The sequence below is a fragment of the Trichomycterus rosablanca genome, chromosome 1 (genome assembly GCF_030014385.1).
Source record: "Trichomycterus rosablanca isolate fTriRos1 chromosome 1, fTriRos1.hap1, whole genome shotgun sequence".
In the NCBI taxonomy this organism is placed as follows: Eukaryota; Metazoa; Chordata; class Actinopteri; order Siluriformes; family Trichomycteridae; genus Trichomycterus; species Trichomycterus rosablanca.
This window is the reverse complement of record NC_085988.1, coordinates 76,070,337-76,085,525: the sequence shown is the minus strand read 5'-3', so window position 1 is coordinate 76,085,525 and position 15,189 is coordinate 76,070,337. Positions and strand designations below refer to the sequence as shown.

Below are 15,189 nucleotides of genomic sequence, written 5' to 3'. Positions count from 1 at the left end.
AAAAATGTCATGTTTTACCCCCACTTTATCCTGGTCAGGGTTGAGGTAGGTCAAATGTGGGGCCAGCAGCAGTAGCTCAGTGGTTAAAAGGTACTAGACTAGTAATCAGATTGCCAGTTCAAGCCCTACCACTGCCAAGTTGCTACTGGTATACCCATAAGCAAGGCCCTTAACCCTCCATTGCTTGAAATGTATTCAGTCATAAATGTAATTGGCTTTTGATAAAAGTGTCATCTTAATGCAGTATTTATTTATTAGGATTTTAACGTCATGTTTTACACATTTTGATTACATTCATGACATAAATGGTAGCTACTCGTTACACAAATTTAATGTCAAACACAGTCATGGTCAATTTTGTATCTCCAGTTCACCTCGTAGTTGCATCAGTTACAAGGACACCCAATCCAGCTTACTACTACCCCACCCCCTATATGAACAACAGGCCAATCTTTGTTCATGTGGCCACTCAGCCCAGCCAGCAGGCAGAGCTGAGATTCGATACGATGTATTCAAGATCCCAGCTCCGGTGTGCTAGCGTGTGTTTTACCACTGCGCCACCTGAGCGGCGTTGTTTTCAATTGTATTTCATTGTTTTATATTTTATTTTACATTATTTTACATTACCTAAAACATATGTAGTTCCACGGGACCATGGAACGCATTAACAGGTTTTCCATACATCCTTGTGGGAAAAAATACCTTAAAACTCAATACCTTTTAAGCTCAATGCCACTCCCAGGACCAACTGACATTTAGTTTAACACATGTCAACCAAGAAGTACTATTTTTACCCAAGTATTTACACTTAAAGTAAGACCATTAAAGGGTTAAAGCAGGCCAGCATATTCAATCGATAGGAATGAAAAAATACTTCAGCTTAAAGTGACGAGCCAAGGCAGCAGAAATGGTTTCCTGGGTTCTTCTGCACAGCACATCAATTCATTACCATTCATCGATTTAAAGCCTGGCATTTCCTTCAGTACACAGAGTCTGTTAGGAGACAAGCTGCCTATGAGGCATCCTTCTTTCAGATCTGACACTGTTCACCTTACGCTGATCATTTCCCTGCCAGTGAGAACCCAGTTTACTACCGAGATGAATGAGAATTTAAAAAAGACCGTTAGGGTCCGACACCATGAGCACAATGAAAACAGGAGGTGCCTCATAAAACAAAAATGATTTGAGGTCTGACAAGGCCGTTCCCCAACTGTGTGATGATTCTTTCATCGTTTCCAAGCGATCCGCATTACTGTCGGGGTAAAATTTACTTTCCGAGTTTAACTGCAGGTGAAGGTGGCTTATAAACAGCATCCATCTAACATCTTGTGCTCTGTTTTTAAAAGTGGGATGACACCAAAGCTGTTGGAAAGATTGAAGGGTAAAAACACTAAGAGTGGAAGAAAATAAACATGCTAGAGATAGAGAAGAGACACAGAATGAAGAAATTATGAAATACTGGGGTGCAAGACAGAATTATAAGACTTTTGCAACACTGTGCAATATATATTAATTTCTGCAGTAGGACTGGGTGATTAGGCTAAAGTTCTTAATTTACAGTACAGTGCGCTGAAGAAGTATTGCCCCCTTTCTGATTTGTTCTTTGCATGTCACACTTTTTTAGATCTTCAAACATAAATCTATCCGACGCTCAGGTGGCACGGCGGTAAAAAACACACGTTGGAACCAGAGCTGGATCTCGAATACATCATACCGAAACTCAGCTCTGCCTGCTGGCTTGGCTGAGCGGCCACATGAACAACGATTGGCCTGTTGTTCAGATATGGGTGGGATTGAGCCGGATAGGGACTCTCTCTCATAAATAATGCAATTACGACCTTTGCTGGGTTAGCTTCGTTCTCCTCAATCAGAGCAGGGATCGGCATTGTTGGAGAGGAAGCATGACGCAATCGGGCATCTATACAAAGCAAAAACAACCAAACTGATTAAAGGATTAATTTACACAGTTGAGTCACATTATTATGACCACCAGCTAATATCCAGAGTAATCGCTGTGTGCAGCACGGACAGCAGCTAGACCGTCTCAATAAAAGTGACTCAATAAGGTTCTGGTAGGTTGCCACAGGTATCTGGAGCCATGCTGACTGCAGTGCATCCCACAGCTGCTGGAGGTGGGTGGGTGAGGATCCATAAAGCAAACACGATAATCGAGGTGGTTCCACAGATGCTTAATTGAGTTCAAGTCTGGGGAATTAGAAGGGCCAGGATAGTACTTGAAAGTCTTGGTCATGCTCTTCCAACCAATGTCAGACATTTCTCGCCATGTGACACGTCACCTTGTCTTATTGAAAGGACCCCCACAGGACCACTACAGAGCAGGTATTATTTGGGTGGTGGATGATGGTGGATCTCTGCACTGCAGTGACACTGACATGGTGGTGGTGTGTTAGTGTGTGTTGTGCTGGTAAAATGGACAGTGAGTGTAAAAACAAGGTGGTTTTAATGTTATGGCTGATCGGTATATCTTTAATATGCAGCTGTATCTTTATTTATTTTGATGCATTTATTGCCACAAGTGCAAGGGTAAAGGGTGACCCATTTTTAATACATTTCCAATGTTTTGACATGAGATGTCCAACAAGCTTATAATCAGCTGTCCACACACTTTTGGCCATATAGTAAAGACTGAGTGTAGAAGGCTTTTTTTCCAAGGCTATTCAATGTTTACAAAGCCCATTACTGCACAGCACATGAATTTTATCATAAAATCTATGGAGAGTAAAAACAGCACACACACTGATTACTGCGCCATGATAACAAACTGATAAAGTTAGTTTAACAGGGAACGCGTTCGATCCGTCTGCTTGTTTATGGCACCATTTCAGAACATTTACAGCAAGTATTGTGGAAGATAATAGCACACATAACTTTTACTGGTTTATACAATCAATCACAACTTCTTATGTGTGTGTACAATCCTGACTTGGGAAATGTGTAACATACTCAGCCTGTGAATCTGCTTTAGGACTGTGGGTTTCCTCCGAGAGCTCCGATTGCCTCCCATAGTCCAAAGACATGTAGTCAGGTAAATTGGAGATACTAAAATTGCCCTTAGAGGTAATGGTCAAAAATAAACCAAATGTTAAAGATGACATCATACCTGTATTCTAACTATTTAACATGCTATTTTATTTTGACCATCACTGTGTTATAACCCCCTTTTCCACTAAAAGGTATTATGGTAAATTTTAAAATCCATAACGCCATGTTTAGTGGTCGTTTTCTTTACCAAGTGCCCTGTAGCTATACTTTAGCTAAGTGCCAGTGAGAGGTATGGGTTGGGCGAAAAACAGTGCAGACCGCTGATTGGTCCAATGATATTGTCACTACAGTAGAATGAGAAAATAAAGTGGCATATTTTCATTTGATTTAAATTCCATAATGCTGGTCAGGGTCGTAGCAGTTTCCTTTTATCTGTCATGTTTTACATTCTTTTAGTATGTGACTGACGTAAGTGGCTAAGAAATATCAAACACAAGCACTGACATCAGTTGAAAGTAATATAGGACTATTTAGGAATGCCCAGGTGGCACAGCGGTACATTATACACTGCCTGGCCTGGCAGTAGTAGCCCACTACTGCTAGGATCCAGGTTTTAAAACCCCAGCAAGGCTATCTGCTGGACCGCCCCACCTGGGGATCGAACCCAGGACCTTCTTGCTGTGAGGTGACAGTGCTACCCACTTAGCCATCATGCCACCAACTATTTAACCTGTGCAGTGAACATCTGGATTAATAAGCGGTGTGTGCTCTTTTCAGTTACTTGTGAATAGTCTGTGTTTCAAATGTCACCTCCATCACTTTGCTCCTCCCCTAGTTTTTACACTCAGTAAGCGAGTAATCTAGTGAACAAGGGAGCATCTGTTTGTAGAATAGTCAGGGACAGACACAGTGTTTTAGGAGTTTTGGAATGACACGGATACTTACTACAAATACAATCTGCCTTTTCTATAGCGTTCCCTCGCAACGCTGACTTGACTGAGATTTATCTGTACAATTGGCCAATTATCATGAATCGAAAGTGGCTTTTGGGTGCATGTGTACATACATAAATGAAATATACACTATATTGCCAAACGTATTTGCCTTCAAACTCATATGAACTTGAGTGACGTCCCATTCTTAATCCATAGGGTTTAATATGATGTCGTCCCACCCTTTGCAGCTATAACAGCTTCAATTCTTCTGAGAAGTTTAGAAGTGTGTTTATGGGAATTTTTGACCATTCTTACAGAAGCGCATTTTTGAGGTCAGACACTGATGCTGGACGAGAAGGCCTGGCTCACAGTCTCCACTCTAATTCATCCCAAATGTGTTCTATCGGGTTGAGGTCAGGATTCTGTGCAGGCCAGTCAGGTTCTTCCACACCAAACTCGCTCATCCATGTCTTTATGGACCTTGCTTTGTGTACTGGTGCACAGTCATGTTGGAACAGGAAGGGGCCATCCCCAAAGTTGGGAGCATGAAATTGTCCAAAATCTCTTGGTATGCTGAAGCATTAAGAGTTCCTTTCACTGGAACTAAGGGGCCGAGCCCAACTCCTGAAAAACAACCCCACACCATAATCCCCCCTCCACCAAACTTTACACTTGGCACAATGCAGTCAGACAAGTATCGTTCTCCTGGCAACCGCCAAACCCAGACTCGTCCATCAGATTGCCAGACGGAGAAGCGTGATTCGTCACTCCAGAGAACACATCTCAACTACTCTAGAGTCCAGTGGTGGCGTGCTTTACACCACTGCATCTGACGCTTTGCATTGAGCTTGGTGATGTAAGGCTTGGCTGCAGCTGCTCGGCCATGGAAACCCATTCCATGAAGCTCTACACACTGTTCTTGAGCTAATCTGAAGGCCACATGAAGTTTGGAGGTCTGTAACGATCGACTCTGCAGAAAGTTGGCGACCTCTGCGAACTATGAGCCTCAGCATCCGCTGACCCGCTCTGTCATTTTACGTGGCCTACCACTTTGTGGCCGAGTTGCTGTCGTTCCCAATCGCTTCCACTTTGTTATAATACCACTGACAGTTGACTGTGGAATATTTAGTAGTGAGGAAATTTCACGACTGGACTTGTTGCACAGGTGGCATCCTATCATGGTACCACGCTGGAATTCACTGAGCTCCTGAGAGCGACCCATTCTTTCACTAATGTTTGTAGAAGCAGTCTGCATGCCTAGGTGCTTGGTTTTATACACCTGTGGCCATGGAAGTGATTGGAACTAGGGATGCATCAATACCATTTTTTCCCAACCATGTACAAGTACAAGTACATGTATTTTTGTACTTTCCGATACCGATACCTATTTAGAATGATGGAGTTAATGAGTTAATGGAGTTAATGAGTTGGAGGTTAATAAATATTTTTGCAATGTTGGTGTTTTGTTGTTATGTTTTGTAGAGAACGATCAGGTCAGAAATACTGTAAAACTATATTATCCCCCTGTCCCACCTGTTTACACTCCTCTCCTGCGTTTCCCCTCACACCGTATCTTGCGTTCTCATTGGCTGTTCGACATGTCACTCATTCCCAGTCGCACATCTCAGATCAGATATCTGACTCGGCGAGCCGATCAGATGGAGTTGTTGGATAGTTCACACTTAGCGATCGAGAGCCGAGTTTTGATCGCAGAGCGAACGCCGAGTTGCTCCCGAGCCGGGAAATCTAGCGCCGACCAGTCGCCGAGCGAAAATCAGGGCAAAAATCGTGTAGTGTGAACTAGGCATAACGCAGCAACATGCACTAGGCACACGGTATCGGATGTTTAGTATCGGAGCCTCGTTTGCGATTACGAGTACAAGTTAATGAGCGCGGTATCGGGCAAATACCCGATACCAGTATTGGTACTCATGCATCTCTAATTGGAACACCTGAATTCAATGATTTGGATGGGTGAGTGAATACTTTTGGCAATATAGTGTATACAGTGGGGGAAATAAGTATTTGATCCCCTACCAACCAGCAAGAATTCTGACCCCCACAGACCGGTTATGTGCACATGAGGCACACAAATTAGTCCTGTCCCTGTATAAAAGACTCCTGTCACAGAATCAGTTTCTTCCGTTCAAATCTCTCGACCACCATGGGCAAGACCAAAGAGCTATCAAAGGACGTCAGGGACAAGATTGTAGACCTGCACAAGGCTGGAATGGGCTACAAGACCATCAGCAAGAAGCTTGGTGAGAAAGAGACCACTGTTGGTGCGATAATTCGAAAATGGAAGAAATACAAGATCACAGTCAATCACCCTCACTCTGGAGCTCCATGCAAGATCTCACCTGGTGGGGTAAGAATGATTCTGAGAAAGGTGAGGTCAGTCCAGAATTACACGGGAGGAGCTTGTCAATGATCTTAAGGAAGCTGGGAGCACAGTCACCAAGAAAACCATTGGTAACACACTTCGCCATAATGGATTGAGATCCTGCAGTGCCCACAAAGTCCCTTTGCTCAAGAAGGCTCATGTACAGGCCCGTCTGAAGTTTGCCAATGAACACCTGAATGATTCAGAGAAAGCTTGGGAGAATGTGATATGGTCAGATGAGACCAAAATTGAGCTCTTTGGCATCAATTCCACTCGCCGTGTTTGGAGGCAAAGAAATGCCTGGTGGGGATGGTGTTCTTGGGGTCATATCCAGCATTTCTCTGCTCCCAGCTCCGTGTAATTCTGGACTGACCTCACCTTTCTCAGAATCATTCTTACCCCACCAGGTGAGATCTTGCATGGAGCTCCAGAGTGAGGGTGATTGACTGTGATCTTGTATTTCTTCCATTTTCGAATTATCGCACCAACAGTGGTCTCTTTCTCACCAAGCTTCTTGCTGATGGTCTTGTAGCCCATTCCAGCCTTGTGCAGGTCCACAATCTTGTCCCTGACGTCCTTTGATAGCTCTTTGGTCTTGCCCATGGTGGTCGAGAGATTTGAACGGAAGAAACTGATTCTGTGACAGGAGTCTTTTATACAGGGATAGGACTAATTTGTGTGCCTCATGGGCACGTAACCGGTCTGTGGGGGTCAGAATTCTTGCTGGTTGGTAGGGGATCAAATACTTATTTCCCTTAATTAAATACAAATTAATTTATAACTTTTATTTAATGTTTTTTTTCTGGATTTTTTGTTGATATTCTGTCTCTCTCTGTTAAAATAAACCTTCCATAAAAATTATAGACTGTTCAAGTCTTTGTAAGGGGGTAAAACTTACAAAATCAGCAGGGGATCAAATACTTATTTCCCCCACTGTATGTAATCGGCAAATTCCAAGGTCCGAGCACAAATGAGCTCAACATGGCCCAATATGGAGTATGGCAAATTTCTTATCAACTGGACAATCTGTGCTTTATGGTTGTTCTGCTCCACCCATGTTTTTAATTGGCATCCCACAACAACACTATAGAAATTCAAGTGCCTCGAGGTATTTTGATACCACATTTGTGTATCCAGGGTGAAAATCTAGAGACTAGTTTGCTGTCAAAATTTGTGTGGTTTTGCATATTATGCAAATTAGCTCAAGAGCCAAGTGGGCAGAGCTACATGGTAATTGAGACTGTGTTGTAGAGCGTAAGACAAGTAATCAAAGAGGAAAAAGAATTTTGTCTCTACACCATACGGGGTAGGCGGTATGGACCTCAAAGATTGACTATACGGTATAGTACCACCATCAGGCCAATTGGGCTGAGGTTAAGCGCTTGAGTAGCAGGAGGGACTACCTGCTGACCAAGACTTATGCCAAGTTCACACTACACGACTTTACAAGTTGTCAGGTCGCTGTACGGTTCACACTACACAACTGGATCTCTTGTAATCGTGAGTCTTTCAAGTCGGTGTGGCTTTCACACTACACGACTGATCGGCGACAGGGGGTTTCACACTACACGATCCATCACCAACTGGAATCTCAGACAAGCTTCTCTGGTCTCCCAAACTACGCTTTGTCACGAAAACAAATGCGAGAAGTGATGAGGGGTATAATGACAGCACGGCGAGCGATCAAAGTTTGTGCGCTGATGTGCAGCGTAAAATCAAGGAGAAAAAATGAAATGAATCTGAGTGAATTGGGCTATGTGGCCAGCAGGGATCGTTTGTTCTACAGTGAGTTGGAGGTTAATAAATATTTGCAATGCAACGTTGATGTTATGTTTTGTAGAGAACGATAAGGTCAGAAAAACTGTAAAACTTGAGTGTGTCCCTGCCCCTGTCCCACCTGTTTACACTCCTCCCCTGCATTTCCCCTCACACCGTATCTTGCGTTCTCATTGGCTGTTCGACACCGCACTCATTTCCAGTCGGCCGACTCATATCCAGATATCTAGCAAGCTAGATATTTATCTTCAGTCGCCGAGTTGTTGAGCAGTTCACACATAGCGATTGAGAGCCGAGTTTCAATCGCCACGCGAACGCAGAGTTGCTCCCGAGCCGGCAAATCTAGCGCCGACCAGATGGTGAGCGAAAATCAGGGCAAACGTTGTGTAGTGTGAACTAGGCATTACAGTTTGGTCTGTTTTGGTTTTAGCATCAAAGAAGAACAATGAGGAGAAGAAAAAATTTCAACAAAAACAACAGGGTTCCAGCACATTCAGTGATTGGGACTCTTAATAAATAAACTTGTTTTTACACACAGTTTACAACTGAATGTCTGGTTTATACCCTGACATTTATACCCTTTATACCCATACCAAAACATGAATATGTTTAAACTGTGATGGAAGAAAAAAGAACTGGCATTTTTCTTTTGTTTTTTTCACAGTTGAGCAGAGACAAAAAGGGGTTATAAGGGCTTCATCTCAAATAAAATCCCACCCGAAATGAAAGTACATTCATTCTGAGATAAAAAAAAGCAACAAAAATGATTATTTTTATAGGCTAAAGCCCTGTGATGGATTGGCGCCATGTCCAGAATGTTCCTGCCTTGCACTCATCATTTTCTGGTGGACCCAAACTCACGGTGACCCTGACCAGGATAAAGTGGTTAATGAAAATTAGATGAAAAAGTTAAACAAATAACTGGGAACATTTGGGGAATGCTGGTGTGGAAAAACCACATCACTTATTCGGGCTTACAAGTCACAAAGCTGCCAGTCAAACTGCAAATGACACAGTCTTGTGAAATGATGAGTGATGTATGTGACTACGTTATCAATCACTTCAAGAATTTACTTAAATATGTTACATTCAACCACACAAGCACATGCCGAAGTCAGATTCATCCATCACATTGATGACGTTAAATGATAAACCGTCACTTTGCCATGCAATGATTTGTCTGTGCTTTACACCACTCAAGCCAATGATCTAGGATTTGCAAATGCCTGTCAGGACCTTCATGGATTTGATTTTCAGAAGCAAACACTATGTGTGCATACACTGATCAGCCATAACATTCAAACCACCTCCTTGTTTCTACACTCACTGTCCATTTGATCAGCTCCATTTACCATATAGAAGCATCTTGTAGTTCTACAATTACTGACTGTAGTCCATCTGTTTCTCTGCATTCTTTTTTAACCTGCTTTCACCCTGTTCTTCAATGGTCAAGACCACCACAGAGCAGGTATTATTTAGGTGGTGGATCATTCTCAGCACTGCAGTGACACTGACATGGTGGTGGTGTGTTAGTGGGTGTTGTGCTGGTATGAGTGGATCAGACACAGCAGCGCTGCTGGAGTTTTTAAATACTGTGTCCACTCACTGTCCACTCTATTAGACACTCCTACCTAGTTGGTCCACCTTGTAGATGTAAAGTCAGAGACGATCGCTCATCTATTGCTGCTGTTTGAATTGGTCATCTTCTAGACCTTCATCAGTGGTCACAGGACTCTGCCCATAGGGCGCTGTTGGCTGGATAATTTTGGTTGGTGGACTATTCTAAGTCCAGCAGTGACAGTGAGGTGTTTAAAAACTCCACCAGTGCTGTTTTGTCCTAACCACCCAAATAATACCTACTCTGTACTGGCCCTGGGAGAGTCCTGACCATTAAGGAACAGCATGAAAGGGGGCTAACAAATCATGCAGAGAAACAGATGGACTACAGTCAGTAATTGTAAAACTACAAAGTGCTTCTATATGGTAAGTGGAGCTGATAAAATAGACAGTGACTGATAAAAATACAATCAGATTACTGAAAGAAATGACATTATGACCAAATTTTCATTCAGTTACAGTATTTAAATGCACTTTGGTTTATGTAATTAACACATTTAATGCTACTGTGTCACTTGTACTTGATGTCACTGATGTGTCAACATTTTATCTAGTGTTGCTTTTCATTTATTTGGCTGCTTCTGCCATGTTATCTGCAATTCCAAAAACAAATATGACTGTTTGATTGAGAACCCCCCCCCCCCCCCCCCCCCCATATCACCCCATCACCCCCAAACACAGCCAAGCATGTCTGTATGTTAATGCCCTGTAGATGTTGAACCCTGGATCTCAGCAGTAGTGGGCTAGCATAATTTACCACCTACCTCTGACCCACCGCACATAGTAACATGAATGTGAATGTGAATTTTGATGAGTACTGTTAGTATTCTCAATGAATTATACCCTCTGGATGATGTGTGTGTGTGTGTGTGTGTGTGTGTGTGTGTGTAAGGGGAGAGTAAGGCAAGGATACTGCAAGAATCCCAAATAATATTAAACAGTATTATTATATTAAATAGAATCTGTAAATACACTGATCAGCCATAACATTAAAACCACCTTCTTGTTTCTACACACATTGTCCATTTTATCGGCTTCACTTACCATATAGAAGCACTTTGTAGTTCTACAATTACTGACCGTAGTCCATCTGTATGCATGTATCTCTGCATGCTTTGTTAGCCCCCTTTCATGCTGTTCTTCAATGATCAGGACTCTCCCAGGACCACTACAGAGCAGGTATTATCTGGGTGGTGGATCATTCTCAGCACAGAAGTGACACTGACTGGTGTGTTAGTGTGTGTTGTGCTGGTATGAGACGATGAGACACAGCAATGCTGATTAAGTTTTTAAACACCTCACTGGCACTGCTGGACTGAGAATAGTCCACCAACCAAAAATATCCAGCCAACAGCACCCCGTAGGCAGCGTCCTGTGACCACTGATGAAGGTCTAGAAGATGACCAACTCAAACAGCAGCAATAGATGAGCGATCGTCTCTGACTTTACATTTACAAGGTGGACCAACTAGGTAGGAGAGTCTAATAGAGTGGACAGTTAGTGGACACGGTATTTAAAAACTCCAGCAGCGCTGCTGTGTCTGATCCACACATACCACCACCATGTCAGTGTCACTGCAGTGCTGAGAATGATCCACCACCTAAATAATACCTGCTCTGTAGTGGTCCTGGGAGAGTCCTGACCATTGAAGAACAGCGTGAAAGGGGGCTAACAAAGCATGCAGAGAAACAGTTGGACTACAGTCAGTAATTGTAGAACTACAAAGTGCTTCTATATGGTAAGTGGAGCTGATAAAATGGACAGTGAGTGTAGAAACAAGGAGGTGGTTTTAATGTTATGGCTGATTGGTATAAAGTCGTCCACTTTTCTACAACAGACCTATGATCAAGTTGTACAATCAGTGGAGTCATTCATCAGTGGCGACTGTGAGACTGAAAGTGTCGTTTAATTTGAGGGTAGAGCTAACAGTAATTGTATAACACTTAAATATTAAATAAACAATAAACATTGTATATATTGTACCTGTTTCACGTGTACTGATTCCATCATAAGTTGTGTCATTTTGTGGGGCCAAGCAAACCTTATAGTACTCAAAACCTTCATTATATACATGATGAAATAAAAATGTTTTATATTCTACTGAGGGTTGGGCGGTATGACCAAAAATTTGTATAATTTACATTTACATTTTCAGCATTTAGCAGACGCTTTTATCCAAAGCGACTTACACAATGAGCAATTGAGGGTTAAGGGTCTTGCTCAGGCAACAGTGGCAACTTGGTGGTGGCGGGTTTTGAACCGGCAACCTTCTGTTTACTAGTCCAGTACCTTAACCACTGAGCTATCACTGGCCCTGTATTAAGTTTTTAAACACCTACAGATACAGATACAGATACATAGGTCTGTATCACTGTATTTCTTAAGATTCTGACGGTTTCACGGGTTATCACAGTATTTGTATTACTGGGACTTTTTTTATATGTCTGTGGTTTATTCTACTGTCATAAATACAAAGAATATAAAAGGTTTTCACTTTACCATGTATATAATGAAGGGTTTGACTGTACTGTAGTACTGTAAGGTTTGCTTGGCCCCACAAAATGACACTATATATGATGGAATCGGTACGCGTGAAACAGTTGCAATAAATACAATTTATTTAATATTTAAGTATTGTACAATTACCCTTAACTCTTTTTCCCCCCTCTTTTTAGGTTCCCTACATAGTGCACTAGATAGCATTTTAGATATGAATTTATGTTCCCTACGTAGTGCACTAGATAGTGAATTAGACAATTGGTTTATGTTCCCTACACAGTGCACTAGATTGTACGTATATCAGATCACGGATTTATGTTCCTTACTTAGTGCACTAGATAGTGTACTAGATAATAGACTTACGTTTCTTACATTATGCTTTAGGTAGCGTATTAGTTAACGAATTTAGGTTCCCTACACAGTGCACTAGATAGTGTATTAGATAACGCATTCATGTTCACTACATAGTGCACTAGAAAGTATAACTAGATGATGATTTGTGTTTCTTACATAGTGCACTAGATAGTGTATTACATAATTAATTATGTTCTCTACATTATGCACTAAATTGTATATCAGATAATGGATTTATGTTCCCTACATAGTGCACTAGACAGTATGTTAGACAATTGATTTATGTTCCTTACACAGTGCGCTAGATTGTATATCAGATAACGGATTTATGTTCCCTACATAGTGCACTAGACAGTATATTAGACAATTGATTTATGTTCCCTACACAGTGCGCTAGATTGTATATCAGATAACGGATTTATGTTCCCTACATAGTGCACTAGACAGTATATTAGACAATTGATTTATGTTCCCTACACAGTGCGCTAGATTGTATATCAGATAACGGATTTATGTTCCCTACATAGTGCACTAGACAGTATATTAGACAATTGATTTATGTTCCCTACACAGTGCGCTAGATTGTAAAACAGATAACGGATTTAATACGCGATAGGGGGAATAAAGTCTGTGTCGCCTGCGTGCGTGTGTGTGCGCGCTCTTGGCCGCTCGTTCTAGATTCCGGGAGATTTTTTCTGACTTGCAGGCATCAGGGAGCCGCTATGTATATGCGGGAGACTCCCGGAACTTCCGGGAGACTTGGGATGTCTGGGTCCCGGTCATACAAAAAACATACCCCACCTAGGTGGTGCAGATGCTTTTCTTCACCTTGTAGAGTGGGGGTGGTGCAAGCGACAGTGTAATTGTAATAGGAAATGGGAAATTTGTGGAAATAATTTTCCCCCACTTTCCTACCATTAGTGTCGTGTCTGTGTGTGTGTGTGTGTGTGTGTGTGTGTGTGTTAGGATTTTAACGTCATGTTTAACACTTTGGTTACATTCATGACAGGAACGGTAGTTACTCATTACACAAGGTTCATCACTTCACAAGGTCATATCAAACACAGTCATGGACAATTTAGTGTCTCCAATTCACCTCACTTGCATGTCTTTGGGCTGTGGGAGGAAACCGGAGCACCCGGAGGAAACCCACGCGGACACGGGGAGAACATGCAAACTCCAGACAGAAAGGTCCGGGACCGCCCCTCCTTGGGATCGAACCCAGGACCTTCTTGCTGTGAGGCGACAGTGCTACCCACCGAGCCACCCTGTGTGTGTGTGTGTGTGTGTGTGTGTGTGTGTGTGGGTGGGGGGGTGTGTGTGTGTGGGTGGGCGTGTGTGGGTGTGTGTGGGTGTGTGGGGGTGTGTGGGGGTGTGTGTGGGTGGGTGGGTGTGGGTGTGTGGGTGGGTGGGTGTGGGTGTGTTGGGGGTGTGTGGGTGTGTTGGGGGTGGGTGGGTGTGTTGGGTGGGGGGGGTGAGGGGTGTCTCGCCTCAGCTTAAAAACTCCTGCCTTTAATTTAACACAGTTTCACCCCAGCCGGAAGTGACGTCGTGGAGCGCGTTTAAAGCCCACGCTGTATTATCAAACAGTGTAATGTTTGCAGACGGTTATGACACTTTTTGCCTTCCATATCATGTTTCCAGACACGACAATTACCAGGTAGGGAATGTTACACGTTAAACCAGGTCCAAAACTCATAAAGCGCCAAAAAAAAAAAACCCGCATTAAATGTTAAAAACAACGTATTAAGGTTTCTACCGCCAGTTAGCATGTGTGCTAACACTATTTAGAAAATCCAGTTTAGTAGTTAGCGCGCGCGTACATTAAGCAGGACGCTACTGATATAACAGCACACACCAGGGAAATGTAATATTACTGTGGTAATTACTAAAATATGTTACTAAGCTGTTAGAAAAATAAGAACCGTTTATTAGTTATAATCTTCTGTTGCTTACCAGTGTAAACAATCCGCTATCTTTCAGTTTGGGATAAAGAAGCACAATGTGGGCCTCTCTGTCCTCTCATTAATATCCACATGCTTGTACCGAGTCGTGCATTACATCCATAAATATTCCACAGTCTCAAATAACAGCAGGAATTAGGATTTCTACTTGCACCGATTTGTTTCTAGGCAGTCCCAGCTAACGCAGATCCGTCCAATGGCCGCATCCTAAATCCGCATCCCACTCCTTTCCCTCCCTCCGTCTGCTTAAAAACCTGGATGTGATTCGGATCTGGCTCGGTACAGAGTCAGACACAGGCACAACATCACTGCTGTTACTCTCATATTTACAGTTTACATCGAGCACAGCATCGTTATTCTGCACCTCGTTTGCTTCCACTGGATGAGGAGCTCCCACACCTGCATTTAAACCCTGCTTAATTATATTAACTTTAATAAGCTGTGTGTTTACACGCACACTAATCAGATTATGACAACAATCAAAAAATAAGGGAGTTTTTCCTTGCCGCTGTTGCCCTCGGCTTGCTCTACAGGGGTTTTTGGTCTGTTGGTCCTGGATTCTGTAAGGTTGCTTTGAGACAATGTCCATTGTAAAAAGCACTACACAAATAAAATAAGTAAATGTATGGAAGTTTACATGAGTCAGTGATCATATCAC

General features: G+C 42.6%; 1 protein-coding gene across 1 annotated transcript in view; it reads right to left on the bottom strand.

The window, feature by feature from the left end:
• The window catches only part of LOC134315589 (xylosyl- and glucuronyltransferase LARGE1), a 129,894-nt gene extending 115,192 nt beyond the window's left edge, over positions 1-14,702 (bottom strand). Inside the window, exon 1 of the mRNA XM_062996439.1 lies at positions 14,524-14,702. The gene's annotated coding sequence lies outside the window, so the exon portion shown is untranslated. The remainder of the gene's footprint in view (positions 1-14,523) is intronic.
• Positions 14,703-15,189: the final 487 nt, after the last annotated feature.